Below are 9,226 nucleotides of genomic sequence, written 5' to 3' on the forward strand. Positions count from 1 at the left end.
CTTTTTGTCAATATTTCATACAGCATGACTTTTGGTACTCACATACCTCAGGTAATGATTTAAATATTTTTTTCAGGAAGTTAACTCAGTTAAAAAACATTGTCCATCTTCAAACATACATCAATGAAATTGAATCAATCAATTGAAACAGATGGCACTACTCATTCCAATAGAGATAAATTATCACTTATCTTCTGTGTATTTAGAAAGAAAACCATTTGTTATCCACAAACAACTTTTACTGAAATCTATGAGAGTGCATGTACAAGTGGGTCATCGGACACAAAGTTCCTTCATATTCCAAGCACACCAAAATTTAACAAAAAGGAGAACAAGGACAAAATTACAGTTGGTGATAGTTTTGAATGCACTTTTGTACAATGCTAAATTCTTGTTGGCTCCGGTAGCTAAGGAGCATGTTGGAGTTCAGGATACAGCATAATAAGGTATGAAATAGAAGTTATGAAAAGCCAATTTAGGATTTTTATTATTTTTTTTACAGCTGCTTAACAGACATCCATCATGTACCCTGACCTCTGATATTCATCGCACACTGTTGGGCCTACCTGCAAATTTAGTTAGCAAACTGCTTGGGCCTTTTATTTTTTGTAAGCTAAGTAGCCTTGTCTGTGTGAGTACCTGCGAATGGAGTGCCGGCAGGGGCTAGGCTTGCGTGCACTTTCTAGATGGCATCTCCCATTGCCATTGCCAGAGACAGAGTGCAAAGAAATATATCCATTTTACTTGTAAGTTTTATCAGTCACGTTTCAAAGTAATGGAGGGGATGTCTTCAATTTTATTATGCTCAAGTTCAGTGTCTAATACAAGAATTCCACAGGAGCTTTTTTTTTTCTTTTTTTTTCTTTTTTTAGTTTTTCACTTTTGAAATGCTGGCTAGTCTCTGTCCTAGGAGATTTTCTGAGATTTGCACTTTTTGTAGAGGAATGATGTATCAAAGAATCTGAAATAGACAAGTATTAATGGAAAGCTGTCAGTCTTAGCACTGATGTTAACCAATAAGCTTTGCACTTTCTCACATTCATAGCTGTGTAACCATTAAAGAAAAAAAAAAAATGAATACAGCCCTTCAGCCCTTAAGCTTTTTTTTTTTTTTTGATATGCCTGTGGTTGTGGTTTGGTGATGTTTTTTTTGTTTGTTTTGTCCTTTGCATTTTGGCAGCAAAATCAGCATGTATTTGCATTCAACAGAGTAATAGTGGTCTCAAGGTGGTGAGATGAACTTACTATAACCATCCTATGCAGAAATAACCATTTTCCCAACAGACAGAAAACTCCCTGAAGACAGCTCTTATTTTGTTCTATCTCCATTTGTGATTCACGGAGTAATTCTGTAATCACTTTTAACAATACAATGTTACACTTAAAAATGAATTTATTAATAAGGTAAGTATATGATAACTACTTTGGCATCATCCTTAACATTTTGCTTCTCTAAGAAAATGAATGGCTCTATGTATGGCTGGAATTTAATAGTTTCATGAGCCCATTGCGTAATGAAAATGACAGGTCCAATGTGTGACAGACTTGCAGGACTTTGCAGTACTTCATGTGTGTGCTTTTCAGTGTAACATATCACCAGCTGCGCCATCACACCATAAATGTCAGGCAAAAACAAAAGCAAAAGTTTAATCTCAAAACTTCCATTACCTTCATTACATATACCATGAATGAAGAGCTTGCAGGACAAACTTAGCATATATAGTGAATATCTGAGTACAATATATCCTGATTTCCCTCACGTTGAGGTAACAAAACTTTTAAATATGTACAGAACAGATCTTTCTTCCCCAGAAGTGAACTGTGGCTGAATGTTTAACATTAGGTTGATTCATTAATATCCTCATAAGGATATTAAGCTCCTGAAACTATGGATTAGGTTTCTTCCTCATTTATCCTTAAAATAATTTCTTTGATTAAATTTAGCTAAGATTAAAGTATGCAAAACAGGAAAACCTTTTGACACAGCCACTATCAACTGTGGCACATGTTTGGCACTCATATTTAATGACAGGCAGGAGACTTCTTCATGGTATTACTTCTTTATTCTTTTGTCATTGGTGAGTACTTTTAAAGAAGGTCAGCCATTTGAAATCCGTACAGTACCAACATAACAAAGTGAAGAGTGAATCTAGGTTCACAGTCAAATGCACATGCAATATTTGAGAGAACAGGGGCTAAGGTGCAACATTCATCTAACGCTAGGCAATATGGGAAATTCATGGCAACATATATTCTTGTTTGGATTTGTAGGTGAAAAGAGAATAAAAAGAGGATGAAAGAATATCTAGACCTTTTTTATTGGTAGTGTTTGGGCAGGGAGAGGAAAAAAAAAAGAAAACTTATTCTGGGAAATATTTTAACCATCAGCATGATACATTCAAGTCATTGCAAGAAATGCTGAGTGTACACAGAGTTATAGGATCAATCTCTGTATCCACTGCTCATGAATGGACAGCACCTGACTGCATCAGATCAGCAGGAGATGCTGAATAGGAAAGCCTGGAGGTGTCAAGGGGTCACAGTGTTTTATTCAGAATCCAGTTGATGCTAATGAAAATAGGAATGGAAGGGACTCAACACAGGATCAGCTCTACTGCTATCTTGCAGCAGATGCCCAATGAATGGCCATCCTGATCTTAAGATCTTCCACTAACGAGATTTATCAGCCTCCTGGCTGATACAACTCCTTTAATCACTACTGGAAAGTTTACCTGATAGCTTACTTAAATCTTCTTTTTTGCAATTTAAATCTATCATTGTCTTCCTATCTCTGCAGAGGTATAGAGCACGAGCCTTTTTTAATGTACCTTTTAAAAATCTGAGACAATTACCAACTCTGTGAGGATATGAAAACCAAGTTTGCCTTTATCTTCAGATTGACAGGTTTATCTTTATTAGGTTCAATCATGTGACTCCCTCTGAGTGCACTTTTCATTTTTTAAATCTAGGATTTAGAAAATTTAAGAATTTGCATAGAGACTGTGTTCTGAGGTATTTTGCTTTTCCAGCTAACTTGGAATTGTTTTTATTAGTATGTTATTATGTTATTACTATTAATATGAACCTCAGATAAAATTTGTTTCACCCAATACACATTCTCATTTATGCTGCATTAAATTATTAGGGAACTATAGTTTTTTTTACTGTAAACACCACTAAAGACATTGTATTCCAAAGCATTTCTTTTGAATATTTAGCTATGCAAAGTGCCTCCGTGAAAAGAACCACACAGCTAACTCCATAAGAGTGGTTAATATAAAACCCAATGCATAAAGTCCTACAACAACAATCCTTTAGGAAATCTTACAACTAATGATGGAATTAATTTCTATCCCATACATATATTTTCAGGTTTAATTTTATATTAATTGATTTCTCTCTCATAAATATTTTACTTTTTTATGTACTATATCTTTCTAGATTGGTTATACTATTTGTCCAAATATTCTAACAGAGCTATGATGACAGAGGAAAAAACAAGTTGGGCAGATGACTTTGAAAGGGCAGTGTTGCAGAGTGATCTGGACTTCATGACTATGCGCAGAGGTGAAAAACAATGTAAGTTAATTTTTTCAAAATCTGTACCAATATAAAATGTGAAAACAATGATGAAACTTAACAGCTAGTTAAGGACAGACAATGCTTAAATTCTCCCTTAAGTCTGTGTGATAGAAAATCATTTGTAGAAAGATAATGGACATCCCATTTAACATATTCTATCTATGCCTACTCTAGATCGTGGCATTATTGTTATTTTCACTCTCTAAGAGACACAAATTAAAAAAAAAAAAAAAAAAAAAAGCTAAAACTGTCTCCATGCCATTAGAGAGATAAGCAATTTGTTGCACCTAGCTTTTAGCAGGACAGTAAGCAAAATTACTGGTCAAGCTGGTTTTGTTATCCATGTTTCAATGTAATTTAGTTATCTTAGAAAGGCAAAGGGCTGAATCCTCTCATTCTCCCCTTCCTAAAAGAAACTACGGAGATCCCACACCTTCCTGGAAGGGAAAGGTGTTCCTCCTACTTTCCTGAGAAAGCTGTTTCCAAGGAGCTGCATGCACCCTTGAGGACCTGTGGGAGGACTAAACACAACCAAGCAGACCCAATTCCTCCATGCTGTCACTGTGGCTCCCAGTGATGCCACATAATGCCACCAGATTTTTTCAGAAAACAATCTGTGAAACCAAAGATTGTTCCCCAAGGCCCATCAACTGAAAATAAATAAATGGAAGATGGGCTTTCTCAGGAAGTATATATATGGCTGAAGGAGAGATGTGTGTGCTCCTCCGGCCTACACATTCTCCACTGGAAAACATGTATTTTCCAGTAATTCAGAAGATGGATTAAAAAAAAACGCCCTGACAGCAAATTAATATGCTCTGGCTGGGAAGAGGTAGGGAGATTTAATTCAGGCCAATGTGGACATTAGCCCAACTGAAAAAGCAAGTGGAGACTACTGAAAAGAGTTTATCTATTCTAGCTCTGAGTTCCAAATGAAGACCAGATACAACCTGCAGTACAGAATCTGGACAATGAGTTATTTGGGGTGATTTTTTAACTCATAGTTTTCTGTGGCAAAATTCTAATTATGGGTACATTTTCCCTGGCTGAATTTCTCCTGCCTAATGACTCTTTTGCATATCTGCACTTTCTGACCCTCCATGTACAAAGAGGAGGAAGGAGGAGTTTTTTAATTTAGTGCACAACGCTGAACATTATTACTCTTTTCCTTGTGTTCATATGCACTTAAGTAATGTTATCCTCACTTTCTTGTTTTTCTCCTGATGTAGAAATAGTAGGAAATGCTCAGGCAGTTTTTAGGTCTTGAATGTAAATACTTACGCCAGTATATTGGCATCAACCAGTTTTGTAATTTATTTCTCACCAAAGAATTATCAGCTATTTCTGTACTGCCAAGGGAACAAAAAGAAATAAAAAGGCCAAGCCCATTCTCCTTTCATCTCTTTGAATAATATTTATCCAAACTGTAGAGGATTGTGTTGTTTAAGGAGTGTCTTAAAATAGGAACATAAAAATGAAAGGCCAGTTCTGTCTTACCATGAAATACAGACAGTCCACTTGCATAGGCTCTAGTATTTCCCCCTCTTAGATGGAAAACACTTCAATGAACACATCACCAAATTAACCGTGATGATCACCGTCATGGGTATGTGCGAGGTAAAGTCCACGTGAAAGGAGAGGGCAGTTACTTTTGCTCCAAGGCTTTTCAGGTGGTCATAGCTCTTCGGAACTGGCATGAGCTGAGTTGCTGTAGGGCTCTTTTTTCCTGGAGAGTTGTGAGGTGACTTGTGGACTCAGGTCACTAATTCAGGGCAGGCACTAGAAAAGCATCAGCACTGAACAGGTCAGTCTGCAGTGCAGAAAAATTACCAGCACAAATAAAAGTAGAGCCAGAGGTCAGAGCTATCCTCTCCACTATAGCACCACTACCATAACTTAATGAGAGGTCTTCACACATGGATGGATGTTGTGGTGGCTGTAAACTAAGAAACTGTTAAATGTAGTGAAAACATATCCTAACACATCAGCCAGCTCCTATGCTTATCGATTTGACAGACTTGCACACTCCAACAAGCTAGACAGTGCTTGCAAAGAGTGTATTTTCCAACAAGGTACTCTGGGGAAACAACTGAGGGTGAAGTTCTAGTTAGCATTCAGACGGATCTATTGCACACCAACATCACTTTCAAATAGTCTTTAAAAAATAAGATTTAAAGGAACCTTCTCTATTACTACATCCAGTCTATTGACAACCAGCACCCACGTTACAGAATCTCTTCTGTTAGCTGACCGTAATCTGCACAAAAAAAAGCAGTTGAGTTCTTTTCCTTACACCTCCAACTGAGAGTCACCCTGTCGATTTGAGGGCTTGCTTTTCTTCTGATTTCCAGACTAAACTTCAGATCAGTTGATACTTGGTTTTGTGCCTGTATTGTTCTTCTCTTTTAAAATTGACTTTTTTTTTTTTTTTTTTTTTTTGCCAAGCCAGCCCCTTCTAAGGTTACCCGTTGATTTAGTGTAATGGCATACACAATAATTTTAAGTGTATTAGCTCATGTACCTGAATTGTGACATGAGGAAAAAAAATAAGGGACTAATACTCTTTTTTCCTGATCAGGGAATGCCACATCCCTATATCTACAGTCCCTGAAATCTTACGTCCTATTGCACTACAGCAGCTGATACTGAACTTAACAAATTGCAGTAAGACCGGTAGGGATTACTTCCACAATTCAAGCGAAACTTTCCAAAAGAGTCTTCCTTGTCAAAAAAAAAAAAAAAAAAGCTATTATTTCTCCAAGCTATATGGGAGGATCGTGAGCTAGCTTGTACTTACCTAAATGCTTTCTGTTACGCAAGTTTCCTCAGAAAGGTAAGTCACGCTGCCCTGAAAGCAAGGTCTACAGGCAGCTTCAGAGCAGCTTGGGTTGCTACGCAGCAAGAAACAACACGAGAGTTGTTCTGCCACTCCTTGTTTCACACACATAAAAGACCTTGTATTTCATTGCTGTCAGACAGTAACAAAACGCCCGCGATAAAGGCAAGAGTCTGGTCCGAGCTTTTACAGCTCCACCAATCCCACAGCTCAACGGGTTTACTCATTGCCACGGCTGCAGCTGCACCTGAAAGGTTGGCCAGCCTGGCTGCATGGAAAAGAGGAGGCAGAAAATAGGAGAGGGAGTGCAGGGGAAAGAGAGAATAGATAAAGAGAAAGCTGCCGAGGGAGAGAGGAAAGGTAAAACCAGAGAAAGGGAAAGATTACTTCTGGTGGCTACCGGGGAATAAACAGCATAAATGTGTTTAAAGAGCATGCATGGGGAATCAGAAACAGGGTTAATGCACACAGAGAAAACAATGGCTCCATTCTGAGAGTGTGAATGTTTACTTAAAGCACCAAACCCTGGCACTGGTATATTTCTGTCCCTTTTTTTATTTTTTCCTTCACCCAAGGGCCCTGGGCTGCAAGCATATAGGAGATGGTAGCAGTAGCAGATGGAACTACTCTGATGCCATGAGTCAGCCAGGGTTTTAGGACCCTTCTCTGCAATATGTACATTTCTTCACAGAATCTACAATATCCATTACAAAATCTGAGTAACTAAACGTAATTGTGATATATTTATGCACAGCCTTGATGCACTGCTTTCTACTGGTATCTCTTTTCCAAAAGCAGAGTGGTAGCTGGGGTCATCTTTAAACAATGAAGAAAATTCTAAAGAAATAATTTCAAGCAATAAGAAATATTTGTATAATAGCTAAATATGAACCATGATGAGATTCCAGCATTTCTTTCCTGAGGATATATACTGTATTTCCATCTTAATCCCACTTGCTAAGCACAGCACTCATTTGATTGAATTGCATGACTAAAAGAAAAAACACTACTTTCCTAGGAAAAAAAAAAAAAAAAAAAGCCTACATTTCAACTGCAACAGTAAGGTTACCTTAGCTTTTGTAAGAAATGCCCTTGTCCTCCACCCCAGCAAACCCAGGGGCTGCCTTGCACGGCTGTACAGCATTACTCAGCTCGAAGAGGGAGTGGCAGCAGAGCTGGGGACAAGGCAGGGTTCCCGTGAGTCACCAAGCCCCTTTCACAGAGGCCACCAGGTGAGACCATAACTACCTAGAATACTTGTGCTGACAATTATCATCGCTGAAAGCAAACACCTTCCCTCCCCAAACACCCTCCCTCCCCAGGAAAGTTATGTTGTTTTAGAAGATAATTTATTTGCTGTTCAAAGCTTATCAAGAGAATGTAGACAGATGTTTGTACTTTGAGAAAACAGCAACCTGGTGCATGCTGCACACTGTGGAGAGCCCCTTTCCTGAGCTGAAGAAGGGCAGGACTGCTTTTAAGGTTTTAAAAGCGAAGAAGAATTTTCTCTTTGTTCTCTGGAGCCTGTGAACTTTGAACTGCTGGTATCTCCAGAGGGAAAATAAAGATCTAACGCTCCACGGATCCTCCCATGCAAGCGGGTTTTAGGGTCAGAACAGTTGTGGGAGGAGGAGGGTTTTGTAGCCGCCAGTTTAAAACAGAGAAAAGGCAGAAAGAAATTCAACTTCAGGGGATGGTGACATAGCTAGGAGCTGTGTTAGAAACAAATTGATAGTTCGATACTTATTTCATAACATCAGGCAAACTATTTTTGTAAAATATGAATAATAGTAGTTTCCCATGCAAGGGAACTGAGGAACTTCCACAATAATTATTCCTGCTTTGACTTGTTAAACAAGTCAAAAAAAAAAAGAAAAAAAAAAAAGAAAAAAAAAGCCCCAAACATTTTTTTGATGACTGAGAGCCCTGAGAATGTGCAGGACATGTAGCTCACCCATATGACTGTTATAAGCAACACAAGAACAGATGCCTAAGTTTCAGCAAAATAGCCTGTAGAAAAGCTTCTGGTTTTGCTGTGGTTATTGAGCTCCTTGAAATAGAGATGATTCTACTCCTTCTTCCTATGAAAGCATAAGCTTCTTGAAAATTAAAACAGTGCTAAGAATTTTTCAAAGGAAATAAAATAAGTTTTTTACTCCGTCATACCAGCATAAGAAAGGGAAAATTATTGTAAACATGCGTATTTGCTAACACCTTACTGGCAGTGCATTGGATAGGCAAGTAAAAGCTGTTTCAGAATACCATGGAACTGATTTCCTGCTTAAGACAAATGTTGCAAATCAAGGTTCTCTTACACCCATTTGATGTAAAGAAACGCTTTCCAGTTATGCTTCATCATCAGGCTAGGAAATGTAATGTACAGCTAGAATCAGAATTTACTTCTAAATCACCAAACTAAAAGTACTATAATATGAAGGCTCTCCAAGTCATGTTCTACCTTATTTATCTTAAACAAGAATTCCCAAAAGAGAATTTCAGTGTTTTGAGCAACATTAGCTGCACCTATTGCTGTCAAATCTGCACCAAACTACACGGTTGCCCCCAACACCCTGAAGAAGATCCTCAGAGAACCTCAGGGTGCATTCTTGTGCAAACGTACACATTTCTGTGCTGTTACAAAGCAACCCATCTAGCTCAGTGACAGAAACAACAAAGAATAAAGAAATCCTTGATATTATGCATTTTGAGCTTATTGACTGCTTTGTTTCTGCCTTTTGTTTTTGTTAAAAAAGAAAATGATTTTGATGTAACTATATCAGCAAACTGCATTGATAGCAATTTTTTTAA

The sequence above is a fragment of the Anser cygnoides genome, chromosome 2 (assembly GCF_040182565.1).
Source record: "Anser cygnoides isolate HZ-2024a breed goose chromosome 2, Taihu_goose_T2T_genome, whole genome shotgun sequence".
Taxonomy (NCBI): Eukaryota; Metazoa; Chordata; class Aves; order Anseriformes; family Anatidae; genus Anser; species Anser cygnoides.